This window comes from Myotis brandtii, unplaced genomic scaffold (genome assembly GCF_000412655.1).
Source record: "Myotis brandtii unplaced genomic scaffold, ASM41265v1 scaffold53, whole genome shotgun sequence".
Taxonomy (NCBI): Eukaryota; Metazoa; Chordata; class Mammalia; order Chiroptera; family Vespertilionidae; genus Myotis; species Myotis brandtii.
The window spans coordinates 3,002,842-3,014,894 of NW_005369942.1; positions in this window are offsets into that span (position 1 = coordinate 3,002,842).

The window sequence follows — 12,053 nt, forward strand, 5'->3', positions numbered from 1 at the left end:
TTACAAAGATACATTCACAAGAAACTTTATGTATATAATTTGATTTAATAGTAGGAAGAAGGTGATACATTATTTCTCTTTATATTTCTAAATTTGTTTAATAATGAAATATTTATTGGATTGACATTATATTTACATTGTATTTGGACAAATATAATTTATGCTAATAATATTTTCATGTTTATAAACTATAAGCAGGGAACAATATTATCTTAAAATGCTCATTTTTTTGTATTCACATGAATATAAACACACACTCAGATATAATAGGGCCACTTGAACACATTAATTTAATTATCTATCGTTATTACTACAATCATCTAACACTAAATTCCCAAATACCATGAATAGTACCCCAGAAAGAAAGTGTTGCTCTAATTTGTGGCATTTGTAATTTTCCTAATTAACATTTGCCTCCTTTGAATTATAAACAATTTTTAATAATAACCTTATGATTAGTAAATGACTTCTCCTAACTCTAAATGGGAATGAAAAAGAATGTAGATGTCAAGTGCATTAGAATATGACCTCTAGCTAATTAAATTAAATTAGCTAACACTTTTGAGAAAATTTGAATTTCATGGACTCTGTCTCCTATGATAGTTGCAGAAAAGCTGTTAAGTTACTGTTCTCCTCTCCATTTTACAGATGGGAAAAGTGAATTTCAGAGATTGCATGAGTCGTCCACGGTCATGCAGCCAATAACTTAGATTCAGACTAAGTTCAGGTTCCATGTCTAGTTTCTTTCTATTTTCATGCTGTAGCTACCCATTATAAATAATATTTTATTATTGGAAAAGTATAAGCTTGATGATTTGTAGATAGTACTCTAATCTTGATACTTGTCCTTCAGATTTAGATATAGTGCATATTGATAAGAAATTTAACTATGTAAAATGTGTTATTAATTTTGAAACAGAACATCCAATCAGTTTTATTATACTGTACACATCATTTATACTGTTTCTTCCAATGTCATCCTGAGTCTCTCTATATACATATATTTCATATATAAAACACATATATGTGTAACATTTAATTTACATGTATATTTGTTATATATAATTTATTTATTTTGAACCCTTTAAATTAGTATTTATTTCATATTAAAAAGATCCTTTAAAGGACAAGTGATATTTAATATCCAGTGATTCCCATATTTTTTAAATTAATTCTATCACATCTCAGAAAACATTGTCATTCCTGTGAGTGAATGAAGTAAAAGAGCTACCTAGACCTAGTAGTTAACTAGTGTAGCTAACTTGGGGAACAATTGATATGTGAAGTTTTGGAGATACTTTAACTAGTAGTAACTCTCCCTCATCCAAATCCCACATAAGCAATAGGAAAAATACACTGTTGGAGTCACAATTCACCACTGCCATGCCCTATGCTCAGGAGAAGCTCAATACCGATTGAAATGACCGGGAACTATAATAACCACATGCAGACATCCTCAGGTAGATCACCATTTCTGTTATTTATACTTATAACATGATTTGGAATAGCAAGGCTACATAGACAAGTTGTGTTTTATAGAGACAAAACATAAAATAAATCAGAGTACTTTAAATCCCTGGGTAAATTTGAAATCCAATGTGAAAAAATATATACAGTCAAAACAGGGTTTTTCATATTTGGGATGATTTCCTGATACTATATTATTTGCTTTATAGCCCCATAGGGAACATTCTTGATTGAAATGGCAATGGTAGGCAATAATGATGGGCCATACTCTGTGCAGAGCTGCACCAACTTGTGAATTATTTCTCTTCATATGAGTTTGGAGAAATGATGTCCTTGAAACATATATTGTCATCTACCAATAAAATTCAAAACAAATCATAGCAAGAGAGTCACTTTATACATTTCCTGAAAATTACTAGAATAAAAAGAAAGGCACAGTATTTAATTTGTGATATTAAACATTGATTTTTTTATTTATTCAATTTTATTACATGATTTATATTATTTATATAAAAATATAGTTAATGAAAGTCAAGTAGTATAGAAAACATAAAAAATGAAGTTTTTATGTGATGAAGTTAAAACAATAGCAGTCACTAAATAATCAAATACACGGAACCACAATATAGCATGTATATAGCATCTATGTCCACATCCTCCACTCTTCCTCCTGTTACCACAAAAAAACTGTCTCTGTTTTTTATTTTGGTTAAGTATCAAATTGTACACTGGATGGCATATTCTCATACTCATACGAAGATATCACTCATTTTTCCCTTTTCTTTTTGTACCATTAATTTTTCCTTCTCTGTTATATTATTTCCATGAGTTTGCAAATATGCTGTAATTTTCTTCATTAAATATAAAGCAAAACAAAAAAAAAACGTTTTTGACCCCAATGAATTGTCTAGCTACCTTCCATTTCTATATCTGAATAACATAACTCTTTGAAAGGACAGTCTGTTTGCTAACTCCAATTCTTGCCTTACCATTCCATGAAAACCAATTTCTACCAAACTGTTGCATAACTACTTCATTGAACAGTTCTAGCCAAGCAGTCCTCCCGTCCTGGCATGCGGACATCCCTATGTGATTTTCGAGTTCCTAGCATTAACCTCCTTCCCCACCCTCGAATCTGGTGTGTTTCCATAATAAGAACCCAAAGCATTTGCTGTTGGCTGTGGGACTGCACTAGGGGAAGGTTGGAAAGACAGGAAACTATTGGTGGAGACTGAAAGGGCTGTGAAGAAACACATATAAAACACAAAGTGAACAACATACTTGTAAATACATAAATTATTAGCTTTCACCAATCGTATCGCTTCTTTCAACTTTTTTTATTCTAGACCGTAGCGTTCTAGAGCTGGACTGTCACATCTGTTCCAGTCTTTCCTGCAGTGCTAATTCCCTGACGTTCAGATTTCAGAGCCTTGCTTCTGGACAGCTCCTTATCTCTGGCCAGTTGTGCTTTCTTTTTAGGTGGAATAGGTGAGGTGATTCTGCCTACATTCCTATCTATTTCCTTCCTCTAGAAGATAAGCCACATACAACTCCTCAGAACTCTCTATACAACTCATGTTTGCTCAGCATTTTCTTTGGAAGAAGGATAGTAATAATATCAGCAGTTGTACAGTAAAATGAAAAGTGGATTTGGGTGAGGATCTCAGTAATGGGTATGGTACAATTCAATCACTGGAGAAAGAACCTTAGAAATGCAAATGAAGGTATGGAGTGATAGCAGTTTTATACCTTATAATGCCATGTATTAATATATTGGAATCCTTAAAACTGATAACTGTGAAAGATGGCCAGAGATTTTTTAATAAATATTGAGAGACAAATGGAATCTTAGATACCTATTGGTAAGCTCCATGGGGACAGACACTCTCGTATTTATCTCTGTGTTTTCAAAAACAAATGGAAAGTTTTGCATATAACAGTGGCTAAAGAAATATTTACCAGATATGGATAAATCAATTTTAAAAATTGTCAGTTTTTATGTAAAAACTAGAGGCCTCGCGGGATGGGGCAGAAACCGGCTCTCCAACTTCCCACGAGGGGTCTTGGATTGTGAGAGGGTGCAGGCCAGGCCGAGGGACCCCACCGGTGCATGATCAGGGCCAGGGAGGGATGCAGGAGGTTGGCCAGCTGGGGAGTGACCATGGGAGGGCTCCAGGGCATGTCCAGCTCGTCGTGCTCAGTCCCTATCAGCTGGACCCCAGCAGCAAGCTAACCTACCAGTCGGAGCTTCTGCCCCCTGGTGGTCAGTGCATGTCATAGCAGATCGATCTGTCGACTGTCTGACCCCTGGTGGTCAGTACACATCATAGCGAGCGGTTAAGAGGCCTTAGCATATCATTGGCATATTACGCTTTGATTTGTTGAACAGATGACCAGACACTTAGCATATTAGGCTTTTATTATATAGGACTAGAGGCCCAGTGCACAAATTCGTGCATCAGTGGGGTCTCTCAGCCTGGCTGCAGGATAGGGCCAAAACCAGCTCTCTAAAATCCCCCGAGGAGTCCCAGATTGCGAGAGGGCTCATCCTCGGGGCCAGGGAGGGACGCGGGAGGTTAGCCAGCTGGGGCGGGACCACGGGAGGGCTCCAGGGTGTACCCTGTCTGTCTTGCTTAGTCCCGATCGGCAAGACCCCAGCAACAAGCTAACCTACCAGTCAGAGCGTCTGCCCATAATATCGAGCAGTTGAGCAGCCTTAGCATATCATTAGCATATTACACTTTGATTGGTTGAATGGATGACCGGGCACCTAGCATATTAGGCTTTTATTATATAGGATAGGTAGGGAAGCAGAAATTTTCAACTAATGTACTTGAGCTATAGTTTAGGTTATAATGAAGGTCAAGGCACCAAGCCTGAAAGGGAGTAAAACAGTTAGTGCTGTATGAATGTCTTCTCAGTTTATAATTTAATCAACAGAAGGTACGGAGATAATTTTTTCAAGGTCATGGGAGTGTCATCTTTGTACAAGAAAGTGTGGATATTCAGGGAATTTATAGGCTTCTAAGTGTGTCTCTGATCACACCACACTATATAGGCAGTTTTATTTTGACACTATGAATAAGAGCATATTTTCCTTGTATAAATAAGATCATTTTTTTTCATTGAGGGATACATTTTTTAATTTTTTAGTATTCTTAAATATATTCTTGAAAAAAATGAGAAACTTATGTTCTGAAATTCTTGCTAGTCAATATCCAAACTATTGAGAGTATATCTGCTGAAATGATTTAATTTAACTAACATGTATACCTACATGTAATATAGTTTCTAACTCTGGTTAGGTGCAAATTATTTCGTAAACTCAGATATTTCCCTCAGAAATAACGATTGTATATTGATCAGACAAAAGCTTCTTTTTACAGTGTAGGATGCAACACACTGAGGAAGAAGGAATTTGGGGACTAGTGGGCACAGCTGCACATGCGTGAACTGCAGCAGCGAGAGACTCGGGTGGCAGGTGCAACTGGCTAGGCATGGGGAAAGGCATGCTGTGCTATTTGTAGAAAAAGGTGCAATCCATACCCTTACCCATTGTGGAGACAAACTAGATTTAATGCAATTAATAGGTGAAGCTTAGAAATTGGATATAGTTTTTAAAAGGTTGGGGAGACAATGAGTTCAAAAATCAAAGCAAGGGACAGGAAGTCACAAGGAAGCTGAGCTGAGTTTCTGTAGGCTTTGAGTGAAGAATTAGGTGTTTGTTTCTTGCTGTATTAAATCTCCTGTAAGGAGGTTTTAGCTGTGTAAAGATGACCAAATGGGTATTAGTAAGATATATTTGCTTTTCTTATGCACTTAACACCTAACTATAAACCTGGATTGAGGATATAGTTGAAAAGAGGTGCATTTACTGTCTGAAATATTCTAAATAGAATATTAAAGCGCTTGGTAAAGCAAAAGAGAGAAGGAAGGAAAGGAGGAATGAAAGGAGGGAGTGAAGGAATGAGAGAAAGAAAGAGAATAATAGAAGGAAAGAAAATAAAACATTTTATTTCGTTAGGAGCTTAGGCTGCCATATTCTTCTCAACAGATAGCAGGTAATAATAATATTGCTTTGACTCCTAAATTCCCCCAATTTTTATTCTTCTAAATACAGCAATTATTTATGTAAATATGTGTTTGTGTATGAACGTGAAAGGGAAAATGACTACTATTTTTGAAATAGTATCAATTGTGGAGAATGAAAATAAGAACCCAAAGAATCTTTAATTTTTTAGTATTTTATTTAAGTATTTTCAGTACTATTATACTGTATTGATTTATGTATTTTTATTTTAGGACATTTCACTGTTTTATTTGCATTGTGATAGCTTTTTAAATTGATTACAAACTCTCTTTTATGCTTTAGGCTAGTTTAAGAAGCATATGGATTACTTACTCCTGGCAGTTAAATACAGGGGTAGGCAAAAGTAGGTGTACAGTTGTGATACAAGTAAATAATGCAATAATTAATAAATAATATAAAAAATTAACTCTGTTTCATGAACTCATAACTATAAACCTACTTTTGTTCTCCCATGTATATGTGTATAAAGGGTCTTTACTATAGAGTCCTCTGAAATAAACACAGATTGTGTGATATGTTATTGGAAAGCTTTTAATGTATAGACTTTTAGGTGTGATATTTATTGGTCTTTCTTTTTCCCCTACTAGTTGTTTTCTCCCTGTCCCCATGCCTTCTTGGCAAATTTCATCACATTGATTTTACGGAGCCCATGCGCTCTATTGGTCAAGACATATACCTTGACATTCTTCATAATAAATAAGTTTTAATTATGGAGATGATTTTGGAGGAACATTAAACCAATAGTATACCAGTAAATGTTTAGAATCTATTTTTAAAATAATGTAACTTGAAGATAAATGTAAACCTGGGTCATTGGATTTAAATCTCCTTAAACTGGAAATTAAAAAATATATCCATCCTATCTAATAAAGAGGGAATGTGTTAATTGACCCTCATGCTGTCGCCAAGATGGCAGCACCCACAGCCAATAAGGAGGGAATATGCTAATTGACTGCCCCACCCTCAAAGACGGTGGTGCCCACACCCACAAGATGGCGGCGCCCTGTCCCCTCAGCCCCGCTGGGGTGGCAGGTTAGTGGCAAGGCCGGGCCTACCCCTAGGCAGGCCTGGCTTTGCTGCTTACCTGCCTCCAGAGTCCCACAGAAAACATGGCAGCACCCACAGCCAATAAGGAGGGAATATGCTAATTGACTGCCCCACCCTCAAAGACGGTGGTGCCCACACCCACAAGATGGCGGCGCCCTGTCCCCTCAGCCCCGCTGGGGTGGCAGGTTAGTGGCAAGGCCGGGCCTACCCCTAGGCAGGCCTGGCTTTGCTGCTTACCTGCCTCCAGAGTCCCACAGTCCCCTCAGCCTCCCCAGCCGCCCAGGGCTGCCCGAGGCTCAGGTAACCCCCTCAAAGACGGTGGTGCCCACACCCACAAGATGGCGGCGCCCTGTCCCCTCAGCCCCGCTGGGGTGGCAGGTTAGTGGCAAGGCCGGGCCTGCCCCTAGGTGGGCCCGGCTTTGCTGCTTACCTGCCTCCAGAGTCCCATAGTCCCCTCAGCCCCCCCAGCTGCCCAGGGCTGCCTGAGGCTCAAGTAACCAGGGCCGGCCCAGGCTTGCGCTGCCGGCAGTGTGCCATTTCTATTACCTTATCATGTAAAAATAAGAGTGACCTCTGAAAGCCAGAATTAGCCCCAAAATTTATTTATTTTATGTGGTTTTGTTGGTCATTTGCTACTTTAACATCTATTTTAAAGTGATGTAGTTGTCTCTGGTTAACTTTATTAGGGGAAGTCTAAATATTGACAATTCTATTACCTTATCATGTAAAAATAGGAGTGACCTCTGAAAGCCAGAATTAGCCCAAAAATTTATTTATGTTATGTGGTTTTGTTGGTCAGTTGCTACTTTAACATCTATTTTAAAGCGATGGTGTAGTTGTCTCTGGTTAACTTTATTAGGGGAAGTCTAACTTCTGAGCTAAAGAAAAAGTCGAACCCATTCACATTTTTCCTCAAAATGGTAAGCTTTATTTCTTCACCTAGAGTCCTCTGTTAGAGGGAGCAATAGAGGACTCTGTCTTCAAAGCCTTTACCCACCAACCTGGATTGCAACCTGATTGACAGCTAGAGGGATATAAGAAGCAAGTTAGGTAGAGCGTGCTCATTGCCCACTCTAGTGGCAACATTTCCCTCCTGGCATCTAGAAGACTGTGTCTCTTGTGCCCTTCTCCAACCTCTGTGAAGGCACCCAAGGAACTGGAACAATTTTTACAGGAAACAGAGATGGAAAACTCTAGGCAGCTAGACTGGAGGAATGCCTAAGGATTCCTTAAAGCCAATACTGCATAGCCACTGAGTACTGGGAAATCATGAAAGGAGAAATCCAGGTGTGCAGCAAACGCACATTGAGTAGATAATGTAGATTTTGGGCCAAGGGATTCTAGTTGACTATTAATTTCATTTTATTCAAAACTGTTTGAATTTGTTTACATTTGTACCTGATATCCTCCTCTATCACTACTGCACAATTTAAACTGTATTTATTTTACACAGTGAACGCTAAAGGATATTTTATTTGAAATGAACATGTTGAGAAAATTTCCCAGGGAATGTATCTGTGGTGATAATGATTGCTTAAAAATTAGTCTTTCTACCTGAGAATAATAAAATACTGATAATAAAGTTAATCTTTTAAAATGTGTCACCTGATGGTGTCAAAGCAAACAACATTGACATAATGCTTAATACTTACCCTAATCGCTGTTTACCTAAAACTGTCAAACAAGACTAGCTCCATTTCAACATCACTTTCTAGTATGTTGCATTGTTTAATGTTCACATTTAAATAGTTTATTTACTTTCTACAGTGAATCTGTCAGCATCTGTACTTCCAGTACCTAAATTTCAAACTTGAATTTGTCCTTGAGTCTTCTCTCTCGACCCTCAGTTCCCAATCACTACAAGATTGACAATATCACTCTACCCTGTTAGTGCCACTGGAGATAATTCTAGAATATATTCTCATCAGGGCTAATTTACATTAATGTCAAAATGTTCTAATTCCTTTTCTGTGCTTTTAGTTATATATTCCTCAAATCCAACTATCACACTTACTGATCATATGCTATTTGTTTAGTCATTGTGCAATTCAAGACATAATTACTGACCTTTTCATTTTGTAGCTCCTGGATATGGAATTCATTTATCCATGGAAATAAAGCTTATCTAATTTTTTTTTCACATCCTAACAGTATTAAATTCAAGTTTATGTGCTATTTGTTTAGTCATTTTGCGATTCAAGACATAATTACTGACCTTTTCATTTTGTAGTTCCTGGATATGGAATTCATTTATCCATGGAAATGAAGCTTATCTAATTTTTTTCACATCCTAACAGTATTAAATTCAAGTTTATTTACACTGATAGATATGGTTTATGTTTGTTTTTCAGTTCTGTTAGTTTTCATTTTATTTTCAATTTGTGCTGTTCTTTCAAAGCTTTGAACACTTTGATAAAACTTTAGTTTGTTTTGCAAAGTTAGATTATTACACATTCTCCTGTTTTGTTGCTAAATTTTAATGGTGTCCTCATTTCCTTTTGAACCATTATTTATTTTAGTTTCATCACTTTTCGTCTCATAATTTGTATGGGATGTGAATGAAAAAGGATCTATGATAAATCTGACAAGTGACATTGGTAAATAAGATTATATAAGCTTCAAGTGTACAATTCTAAGAGACATCATCTGGAATGAGAAACATACATTGTCTTTCTCTATGCCTGCTCCTGGATTCACTATAGTGTGCATTGATACATGTTTATTGAATGACTTAATTAATGCATGAATGACTTACTTAATGCATAAATACTTAGTAAAATAAATTGAGGGAATTATTCCAGTAAAGGTAAATTTTATTGAAGTTATTTTAAAGGATAGGTTTGACAGTTTTTTGAAATAGACACACCTACGTGGTCTCGGAAGTGGGAGATTGGACCTGGAAAAGAAAACCTTGTTTGTTGTTCATTTTCTGGTTGAAATATTATAAGATACAGGTTCCATCTGATGCAACTTTGAAAATTATATCTTAACTAGAGGCCAGGTGGGGTCCCTCGGCCTGGCCTGCGCCCTCTCCCAATCCAGGACCCCTCCGGGGATGTTGGACTGCCGGTTTCAGCCCAATCCCCTCAGGCCAGGCAGAGGGACCCCACCAGTGCATGAATCCGTGCACCAGGCCTCTAGTATGCATATAAGATCTTTGGTTAATCTCTTCCCAGCTTTCCCCCTCCCCCCTTCCTTCTGAGATTCATCAGTCTGTTCCATGTTTCCATACCTGTGCATTGAGTGTCTTCCCCCAGTGGTCAGTGCGCATCATAGCTACCGGTCAAATGGTCAAACGGTCGCTTAGGCTTTTATATATAGATTGCTATTTAGAATGCACATTCTTGATATTTCTTACTAAATACTTCTAGGCAAAGAAAAATAATTTCATTCTATCTTTCAAAGTTCTCTCTGGGGTCCCTATAACAAAAGACAGATTGCCATGCATTCCTCAGGTATAAATGGGAGGCACCCAGAGAAAAATGAGTGACTCAAGACAACAGCTTAGACCTCTGGTTGATAGAGCATCTTCAACAAAAACAGTACATTTGTGGAGAAATGACATGACAAAGGAAAGTAGTTTTAGGCCTCCAAAGGTGGCAAACTGTGGGAAGGTAAATATGTGGGGGAAACTAGTGGTAGAAAAAGCTAGTTAGGTCTGTTATGTAGAGTCTTCTAGTGCCTCTCCAGGCTGATAGAGTCTAAAGTTGTCTCCAGGGATTAACTTTTGTTTTCCCTGGTGGCGGGGAGGGGGGTAGAAGGGACAACTTTGTATATTTATTTCCTTCTTTTAGGCAAATGGTGGAAAGACAAGAACTTGTCTTGTATCTGCTTCTTCTCAGTAGTCTGCAGCTCAAAATAATCCCATAGTCGCTTATTTTGAAGTGGCATATTCTGCCCTTTCATGCTGACACTTGAATTTCAAAGACAAAATAGAAAAGAAAACACTAAAAATACATTCCTGGTTTTTTTTAATTTGAGAATTAACTATTAACGTGATTAGAATAATGTCATTTAAAATTTATAATATGATTCTGAGTTTATTAATGTAAAATAAAATATTAAACTAAGTCAAACTAGATTATGAGCTAAAAAAGATATCTAATTGAATATTTTTAACATTTTTTGATTATTTAACATATACCAGTTTATTCAAAGGTATTACCATATATAATTACATTTATAGTGCATTTTAATAAATCAAAGCATTTGAGTGCTTTTAATTGAACTTTTTTAAAAAATATATTTTATTGATTTTTTACAGAGAGGAAGGGAGAGGGATAGAGAGTTAGAAACATTGATGAGAGAGAAACATCGACCAGCTGCCTCCTGCACACTCCCTACTGGGGATGTGCCCGCAACCAAGGTACATGCCCTTGACCGGAATCGAACTTGGGACCCTTCAGTCGTCAGGCCAACGCTCTATCCACTGAGCCAAACTGGTTAGGGCTTAATTGAACTTTTATAAAGGAAAGCTTGATGCTTCATGTGATATAATCCCAAATACAAAGCAATTGCATGCTTTATATGTATATTTGAGTGCTAATTTCTTATTTCTAATGCCAATGGCTGGTTTAAAGTTTTATTTTTAAAATTTCAAAGTTGATATTTTGTCGATATTTGTAGAGCATCTCAAATTGTAGTTTGTTATTTAATTGTGGATTCAGAATGATTCTTGACATATTTATGACTCCAGTCAACTTAAATTTTATCTGCTTTCCTGGAATAAAGTCATTTAGCTACAAAAGAGTCAAGCAGTTTGAAGATTATCAAACAGTATGTGTTCTTTTAGTAATATAGCTTTAAGTGTTCCTATTGTGGGGGGAGGAGATCCTTAAAAGCAGTAAGCTATTAAAAAAAATACATAAAGTGCTATAAAAGTACAAAGGCCTTATGATTCATTTATTTGTATTCTTTTAATATTTTTATTATACTCAGTAGGTGAATCAGGTTCATTTAATTTTAGGAAGGAAGAGTTCGAAAATTGCTTCAGATCTTGTTCTTACCAGTTTCGTGATTCTGAACATCCTTTAAGATTGATATGCTGTGTTATTCCCAACATTTCATGTTAAGTAAGGTATTCAAAAATAGAAATAAAAGGTCCAGGGATTTTACATACCTCTTTTACACAAATAATTTACATAAGCAAATCATATTCTTTTTTTTAAAAAAAGGTTATAATTAAAATTAATAAAATGTCTTTTTATGTTGAAAGTCCTAAAACTTTCTGAAAATAAGAATTTTATGTGGTGAATGAGAGGGAGAGGTTAAAATCAAAAGTGAGATTGTGTCTGATATATTCACGTTATTTGCAGTCTTTTTCTGTTCAAGTTCATCAGTCAGGATTCTTTAGTTTATGTGGTAATGAAAAAATGAAGGCTATTTTTCTAGTCTGCCACCTATCCATGGAAAGCCAGCAGGAGGTGCTGTTCCACTCTATCCTCAGTCT